General features: G+C 36.7%; 1 protein-coding gene across 12 annotated transcripts in view; it reads right to left on the bottom strand.

Annotated features, from left to right (window-relative positions):
• Nucleotides 1-9,092, bottom strand: part of LOC105498504 (nucleolar protein 4) — a 395,811-nt gene that overhangs the window by 197,288 nt on the left and 189,431 nt on the right. The gene's annotated exons all lie outside the window — the stretch shown is intronic.

The following is a 9,092-nucleotide window of genomic DNA, read 5'->3' as shown; positions in this document are numbered from 1 at the left end:
GGAATCATGGGATTAGCAAGAAATATCCTGGGAATTATCAAAAATTAAGTGATAATTGTTGGGGGTTGATGTGTGGAAGTACCGGAGAAGGAGAAATAAACCTCTAAGGAGAACATCTCTTCCTCTGAGGAGCAAATCAACTAAATTACAAACAGGTGGAGGACAGAGGCTAGGCTTTTCTTCATTGCTGTGTGCCTTGAAGCCAGCATTATGCTTTGTGTATAGTAGATATTCAGCAAATGCCTAAAGCTATAAATCAATGACTCGAAACCACCTTTATTCTATTTGCTAAACTCATGATTTTCACAGCCCAAAACTTTTATATTGTATAATTTTTTCATGCATGTAAGTCATATTTTCCCAAATGGTCATAGGTAGTGAGGACCTTACTCTAATACTTCTTTGCATAAAGCAGAAGCAGTATATACAGCAAGTCACCAAATGAAAATAGAATTTAAAAAATCAATGAAAGAAGGGAAAACATCCGGCCACTGCACTCCAGCCTGGGCGACACAGCGAGACTCCGTCTCAAAAAAAAAAAAGAAGGGAAAACATTGTGTTTTTGTGGATATTTTAGTTATAGTAAGAGGATAGCCAAGAAGTAATGTCAGACTGATTTGAGGAAAAAACACAACTAAGAATAGAAAGCATTCCCAGATAATGAGTATCCTTTTCATAGTAGTGGTATATATACTCATTTTCATGTAAACTGTTTCTGTCATAATAAAATATTGAATTCTCATCAAATCAAAATTTAAAAATCTGTCTTTGTTGACCATTAAGAAAAACTAATCTGTTACTGTACTAACTGTGTCAATTTAAACTCTTTGAATAATGCCAAATTAAGAGCTCTTACAATGTGATTACTGCTAATTAATCAAGAGCTGGTTATAGTACCTCCCCTCAACCCCATTCCATGTTTTATGCTGCTGCACCAATGTCACATAAGCATGGCCATCTATAAAATCTTTCCTTGGATAAAGCACAGTAGATTCTATTTGGAAAATCCCTGTTTCTTTACTTAAGCCAAAGAGAGAACATTTACTGAGCTTTCAAGCACCTGATTCAGAGTGTTCACTGTTGATGGCACATTTCCAGGATTCTTCCCCAGTGGTTATCCATGCAACTAAACTAAACAGAACAATGACTTACATTGAATATACCATTTGATTGTATACATCTCATTTCTATGCTCCCTTCTAGTACAAATTAACATGCCAACATCCTACTGCATTGATAGCCACACAACTACTCCAGGCTGAAACTGCAAAGGCAGGCACCTGACCGAAGGGCCATCAAACAAGTCAAACACATAGCCAATGCAGCCAAACCAGAAACATGAATTAGGCCAAAGGATTTCATCTCTTGGAATTTGAACTAACATTTTCTTCTCAAGGTGTGGGCCAATGACCACATCAAAACGACCAGTGAATTTAGAAATACAGAATCAGAGACTTTACCCCAGAACTACTAAATCAGAATCTGCATTTTAACCAGACTCCCAGAAGATTCATTTGCATGGTAAAATTTGAAAAGCTGAAACTACTAACATGGAATATTCCAATTTGATGAGTATTCTATTCTCTCATTGATTACCAAAGAGTATATGTCTATATCTCTTTTCCTTTGTCCCTTCCTCCTCCCCTTCCTTTCTTCCATACTTCTATTGAGGAATTTACTTAGAATCTCTTGAGCCAAATTCATCAGAGAAAGCCAAAGCAGGGAGACATGTAGAAACATAAAAGATAAGGGAATTGTGTGGGGTCTACCTTACACAGTCTTGGTGTACAGTTATTTTTTCAGTATAATTATTAATCATGCCCTCCTTTGGCTCTCAAATATATCTTGGTTTGGACAATAAACTATATAATGTCTCAGTATGAAACTCAGTGAGGTTTCTTTATGGCCTAGCTGTTCTGCACATTCTAGTCTTGGGTCCTTAAATCACTGTCTCCCTTATTGGGACACATCATTCTTACAAAAATTGACACACTTGTGCCCTAATTATTTGAAGTAGCTCACACACATAAAAATTTTACTATTTAATTAGTACATACTATGTGCCATTAAAGAGTAATTAAAAATTATATTTTGGTACTAATTTATCAATCCTCAAAGCAAGCCCAGGTTATCTAATGTCACAGGGGCATATCCTGGGCTTCTGACTGAATGGCTTTCTCCAGATGGTCTATGTGCCAAAGCACACTTAACACTCAGGGGCAGGTGACTCCATAATCTGTGGCATTTTCTCTCAACCGTGTGCCTTTCCAGGCTATGAGCTTATGTCTCCCAACTCTGTGGTGATACTGCAAATACCTGCCATGGGAGGAAACCATGACATACATGAACATCTCTGAGGGCGTAGAAAGTTTCTCTTTATTGGATACTATGCTCTATATCTCTAGTTTTCTGATGAAATGTTTAGATGTTTTATAGTGTGGATCGAGCATTATTCTCTAGATAATACAAAGTCAAGAGGTGAGATTTTAAAAATTCTATTCAAATAATTTTTCCTTAAAGTACTATTTGATATAACCAATACAATATAATAACCAATTTTCAATAATAAATACAGTGACAAAAACTAAAATAAACTAATAAATTAAACTGGGAAAAAGTTCCACAACTTTTCACACACAAATCACTTCGACTATTACTTACAAATGTTATTAAGTAATGTGAAATATACTATAATTCAGTGATTCTATGCTTCAGAAAATAAACTGTTTCTTCATTTATATAATGAGTCCTATCTTAAAGTCAAAGTAAAGTACTGATCTAAATAAAATTCCATTTTGATTATATTTTTGGGCTTTTAGAAAAATGAGCAGTGCCAATTATATTTGATATTCTAAATAATTTTCAAAAGCCATGTTAACATCTACTCATTTTTAAAGAATACATGCAAGGAAATTGCATCCTAAGACACAGCAAAACTAGGTTAAATATTCAAAGAATCATGAATTCAAATTCTCTTATTTCTTTTGCTTATTTTTTCTTCTAGGGGTATGGAGAGGAAAATATAGTGGGACAAAAGGCCTAATCTTCGCCACATATCTAGGGCTCAAGAGATTCTAAGTAAATTCCTCAATAGAAGGATGGAAGAAAGGAAGGAAAGGAGGAAGGGACAAAGGAAAAGGGATATAGGAATATACTCTTTGGTAGTCAAAGAGAGAATATTATACTCTTCAAACATGGGAATATTGAAATAGCTTTGTATTTGTTGATTGAAGACACATTTATTAATGGATACAAAATTACAGCTAGATAAGAGAAATAAGTTCCAGTTTTCTATACCACTCTAGGATGACTGCAGTTAATAATAATAATATATAGTTTCAAATAGCTAGAAAGAGCATATTGAATGTTCTCAACACCAAGAAATAATTAATGCTTTAGATAACGGATATACCAATTACTTTGATCTATTCTACATATACTATATATGGAAAAACATCACTGTGTACCTCATAAGTGTGATTATTGTCAATTAAAAGTAAAATTTTAAAATATGATTATTTACTCAATTGCTTAAATTGACTGTCAGATATAAAAATCAAAATATGTAAAAAAAATGAAAGATTAAGGTTGACAATAGGGAGAACAAGTCATGCTGGGGGGAGGGAGGGAGAGGAGAGATGAATGGGTAGAGAGGTGGCAGGATAGGGGATCACAAGGGGGTGGAATGGATGAGAAAATAAAAGGGAAGGGGTGGAGAGAGGAGAAGAGTAGTTCAGGAAGGGCACTTATCTCAGTTTGAATACCAAAATCACCGGGGAGTTGTTATTTGATTAATATCTGGGTGTCTCCAAGGACTCAAGCTCTGAGAGAGCAGGCTAGGTCTGTTTTTGTTCTCTGTTGTATCTAGCGCCTACTGCAGTGCTTCTCAAACTCTCCGTGATGAAGAGTCCAGTCTTGTGTTTCTAATTTATCATGGATAAGCAGTTTGTAAAACAAAACAAAACAAAAGCAACAACTTTGAGCATGAAATGTAAAGAAAAGACATGCAAAATCCAAGCCCATTTATTATTAGATTCAACAGATATATCATTGCTTGTTTCCAAGTCCCATACATATCTTGTCATGGATAAGTAACTGAGTTTTGAGGACCAGCAATAATCCACTAACTTCTTGTTGATTTGGTAGACCCTCATAAAAAATTTGTAGACAAGCTTCAAGATGGTTGCCTAGAGGCATTTCATACTTGCCTCCTTCACTAAGAAGAACCAAGATAGTGAGTAGATATTTTATACTATCCAAGAGAAAACGCTAAAATTCAATATGAAAGTGACAGCAACTACCTAAAGGAGAAGGAATAAAGGCATCTGCTCACCTGAAATCAACTGGGTACCGGATGCCAAGAGAGACTCCTCAATACAAGGAAAGAGTAAGTGAGAAACCTTCAACAGTCCACACTTCCACCATGGATTGTGGCAATCCGAGCCACAGGAAAGCCCCTTGACTCTTCATAGGTCCTGAAACCAACAAAGGGAGCTGCTGGGAGACCTTACAATGGCACTGCCCCAGAGAGAGGGCTCACACTGGGTCCCAAAATCACCCAGAGATCTAAGGGGCTCCAACAAGCTGCCATTTTAGAGTGCCAGTGGCAACACACTGCACTCTTCCGCTTTCCAGTGGTGCTGCAGCTGAGGTGCTCGACAAGTCCTGGCTCTTGCCTCTGGGACTTAGGTGTGAGCAACCACCAAACATCACTGCGTCTAAGGGGAAAGCACAAAGAAAGTGCAAGCAAGAAGCCAGCTACGACAGCAGGTCTTAGGTATGAAATCTACTAAAGCTTAGGTGCAAGTGGTGTGCACATTCCCTAACCACCAGGCTAGGCTGTTGCCATTGAAGGTAGCACCACCCTATCCAGTGGCAAGGCTGCAGCATAACCACTGCTGCCCACAACCTAAGCATTATGACGGTGGCCTGGGGATCACCCCACCCCTGCCTACCATGCTGACACTCATACACACCATCAGGAGGCCAGAAGATGAGCTCACCTGGCCCAGTGTTGCCCAACTTTTCCCATCCCAGAGCACAGAGTCTGGAGGCAAAGAGATTGCTTAGCCCAGTCCACCACCAATGCACATGAACACTCCTCCTGGGGCTTGAGGTTGTGACTACCCACCCTGCTACCACCACAGCTGGCATCTACCCGCACATAGCACCTGTGAGTGTTGAGAGTGGCTCACTTAGCTCATCACAGTCCCACTGCCAATATAAGCACTCACCATGTGGGACCCAAATGGTTGTCCTATTACCTTCACCCATGCCATGCTAGCTGCCCAGGGACCTGAGAACCCACCCACCTGGCCCACTGCTATCTACCAGAATTGGAGTAAGCCACCTGGAGGCTCAAGAATCGGTTCACCTGAACCAAATAACACCAGGGTGCACCACTCTGGGACCCAAGGATAGGCATCTCAGCCCATTGCTGTCACCATGGGGCCTAAAGACTGGCCTTCCTGGCATTCTAGCCCACAGAAAAATTTCATTACAGCCTCCAATAGCAATCGCACCCTAAGCCACTAGGAAAATCACAGATACTACTGATGATGTTTACAGCCAAAAAAGTTTTACAAAGACTACACTACTGCACACATCTAAAATCCAAGCCAAAGTGCCCTACTCAACCAACACCATAGGTACATATTCAGGAAAAAGTCCTCCCTGATGAAAGCAAATTCAGAAATTTGGAAGAAATGACTATATAGTAGATGCAGAGATACCAACGTAAGGGCACAGGAAACACGCAAAAGGAAAAACGTATGACACGTTTAAAGGGACATAATATTTTTCCAGCAATAGATCCCAATCAGAAAGAAATTCATGAAATCCCAGAATAAGAAATTAAATTATTGCTTCTAAAGAACCTCAGTGAGTTACAATAGAAATCTGAAAAACAATACAAAGAAATCAGAAAAAACAATTCAGGACATGAATGAAAATTTAACAGATAGATATTACTTTAAAATACCAGAAGTTTTAGAACTGAATAATTATTTGAATAAAATAAAAAATACATTTGAAAGCTTCAGCAATAAACTAGATCAAGCAGAAGAAAAAAATCCCAGAACTTGAAGACAGGTCTTTTGAAATAACCTTGTCAGAAAAAAATAAAGAGAATAAAAAGAATGAGCAAAGTTTTTGTGACATATGATAAACCCATAAAACAATCAAGTATTAAAATTATGGGAGTCCCACAAGGCAAAGAGAAAATTAAAGCATTCAATAACTTATTAAATAGAATAATAAATGAAAACTTCCCAATTTAGGAATAGATTTAGACATTCAGATAGAGGAGGTTCTGAGATCCCCAAACAGATAAAATGCAACAAGATCTTCATGGCACATTATAATCAAACTATCTTAAGTCAAAGATAAATGGAGAATTCTAAACACAGCAAGAGAAAAGCATGTGGTCACCTATAAAGGAACACTCCATTAGACTAATGGATTTCTCAGCAGAAATCTTATGGGCCAGGAGAGAATAGGATGATATATTCAAAGTATTAAAAAGAAAAAAAAATCACAAAGAATACTATACGCAGCAAAATTATCCCTCATAAATGAAGGAGAAATAAAATTTTTCCCAGACAATTGAAAGCAAAGGAAATTCATTAGCACTAGACTCTCCCTACAAGAAATGCTCAAAGCAGTCCCCAACCCAGTAGTGAAAGGACAGCATTTACCATCATGAAAACACATAGTAACTAATAATCACTGGTAAAGCAAAGACACAAATGAGGAAAAAGTAAGGGAACAAAGAATATACTAAACCAGAAAATAACAGTATGACAGAAACAAAATCTCACACATCAGTAACAAGCTTGAATGTAAATGAATTAAATTCTCATCCTAAAAGACATAGACTTGTGGAGTGAATTTTTAAAATAATCCAACTACAAACTGCCCACAAAAAATAAACTTTACCTGTAAAGACTCATTATAGAATGAAAGTGCAGGGATGTAAAAAGATATTCCACACACGAAAACTAAAAGTAAAGCCAGACACGGTGGCTCAGGCCTGTAAACCCAGCACTTTGGGAGGCCAAGCCGGGTGGATCACTTGAGGCCAGGAGTTCGAGACCAGCCTGGACAACACGGCAAAACCCTTTCTCTACTAAAAATACAAAAATCAGCTGGGCGTAGTGGTGCACACCTGTAGTCCCAGCTACTCAGGAGGCTGGGGCATGAGAATCACTTGAATTTCAGGAAGTGGAGGTCGTGGTGAGCAGAGATTATGCCACTGTACTCCAGCCTGTGCCACAGAGTAAGACCCTGCTGCCCCCCTAAAAGAAAGCAACAACAAACAGTCCCAAAGTGAGCAGGAATAGCTATATTTACATCACATAAAATGTACTTAAAGTCAAAAACACTAAAAAGGAAAAAAAAAAGGACAAAGAAGGTCATTATATAATGATAAAAGGATAAAACAGCTAAAGGATATAAACATTCTAAATATATATGCACCTGACAATGGAGCACCCAGATTCATTAAAGCAATATTACTAGATCTAAAGACGTCTAAATATGGCAATAGATTCTAAAGCAAGAATAGCGGGAGACTTAAACACCTTACTGTAAGCATTACACCGATCATCTAGACAGATCTACAAAGAAACATTAAACTGCACATTAGACCAAGGAAACCTAACAGACATTTAATATAACATTTTATTCCATAACTGCGGAATACGCCCTATTCTCATCAACACATAGAATATTCTCCAGGACCTACTATATGTTAGGCCACAAAGCAAGTCTAAAAATATTTGAAAGATTAAAAATTATATCAAGTATTTCTCAGACCATAATGGAATAAAGCTAAAAATCAACACCAAGTTAAACTTTGGAAACTCATAAATACTTGTAAATTAAACAGTATGCTCCTGAACGACCACTGGGTTATGAAGAAATTAAGTTGGAAATTTAAAAATTTTTCGAAACAAATGAATATAGGAACATATTATACCAAAACTCATGGTATATAGCAAAAGTAGTACTAAGAGGGAATATTATAGCAATAAATGCCTACATTTAAAAAGTAGAAAGATTTCAAATAAACAATCTAATGACGATCCCCAAGGGACTGGAAAAGCAAGAATAAACTAAACCCAAAAATAGCAAAAGGAAAAAAAATAATGTTTAGAGCAGAACTAAATGAAATAGAGACTAACAAACAATATAAAAAACAGTAAAACCAAAAGTTAGTTCTTAAAAAATAACCAAAACTAATAAATTATTAGACTAACCAAGAAAAGAAGATAGAAGACTCAAGTTTAAAAAAAATCAGAAATGAAAATGGAGACATTACAACTGATACCACAGAGATACAAAAGATCATCAGACATTATTATGAACAACTATACACTAACAAATCGAAAACCTTATAGGAAATGGATAATTTTCTGGAAACATACATCCTACTAAAATTGAATCAGAAACAAATAGATAACCTGAACAGACCAGTAATGAGTAGTGAGACTGAATCAGTAATGAAAATCTTCCAACAAAGCAAAGACCAGGACCAGATAAATTCACTGATGAATTCTACCAAAGATATAAAGAAGAAATAATACTAATCCTCAAGCTATTCCAAAACAATCAAAGAGAAGGAAATTCTCCCTAACTCATTCTATAAGGCCAATATTACCCTGATACCAAAACCAGACAAGAATTTGACAAGTAGTGAAACTACAGGCCAATATTTATGATTAACAGAGATACAAAAATCCCCAGCAAAATACTAATTAACAGAATGTAACAGCACATCAAAAAGATAATAAACCATGAGCAGGTGAGATTTATATTAGGGATGCAAGGGTGGTTTCATGTACCAAATCAATAAAAAGAAAATGCATCACATCAATAGAATGAAGGGAAAAAAACAAAAGATGCAGAAAAGGCATTTGATAAAATTCAACCTCACTTCATAGTAAAAGCTCTCAACAAATTAAGCACAGAAGGACCATACCTCAACATAAAAAAAGTTGTATACAACAAACCCTCAGTTAACATCATACTGAATGGGAAAGGTTGAAAGCTTTTTCCTTAAGATATGAAACAAGACAAGGATGCTCACTTTC

This window comes from Macaca nemestrina, chromosome 19 (assembly GCF_043159975.1).
Source record: "Macaca nemestrina isolate mMacNem1 chromosome 19, mMacNem.hap1, whole genome shotgun sequence".
In the NCBI taxonomy this organism is placed as follows: domain Eukaryota; kingdom Metazoa; phylum Chordata; class Mammalia; order Primates; family Cercopithecidae; genus Macaca; species Macaca nemestrina.
The sequence above is the reverse complement of the archived record's forward strand: the minus strand, read 5'-3'. Positions and strand labels throughout refer to the sequence as shown.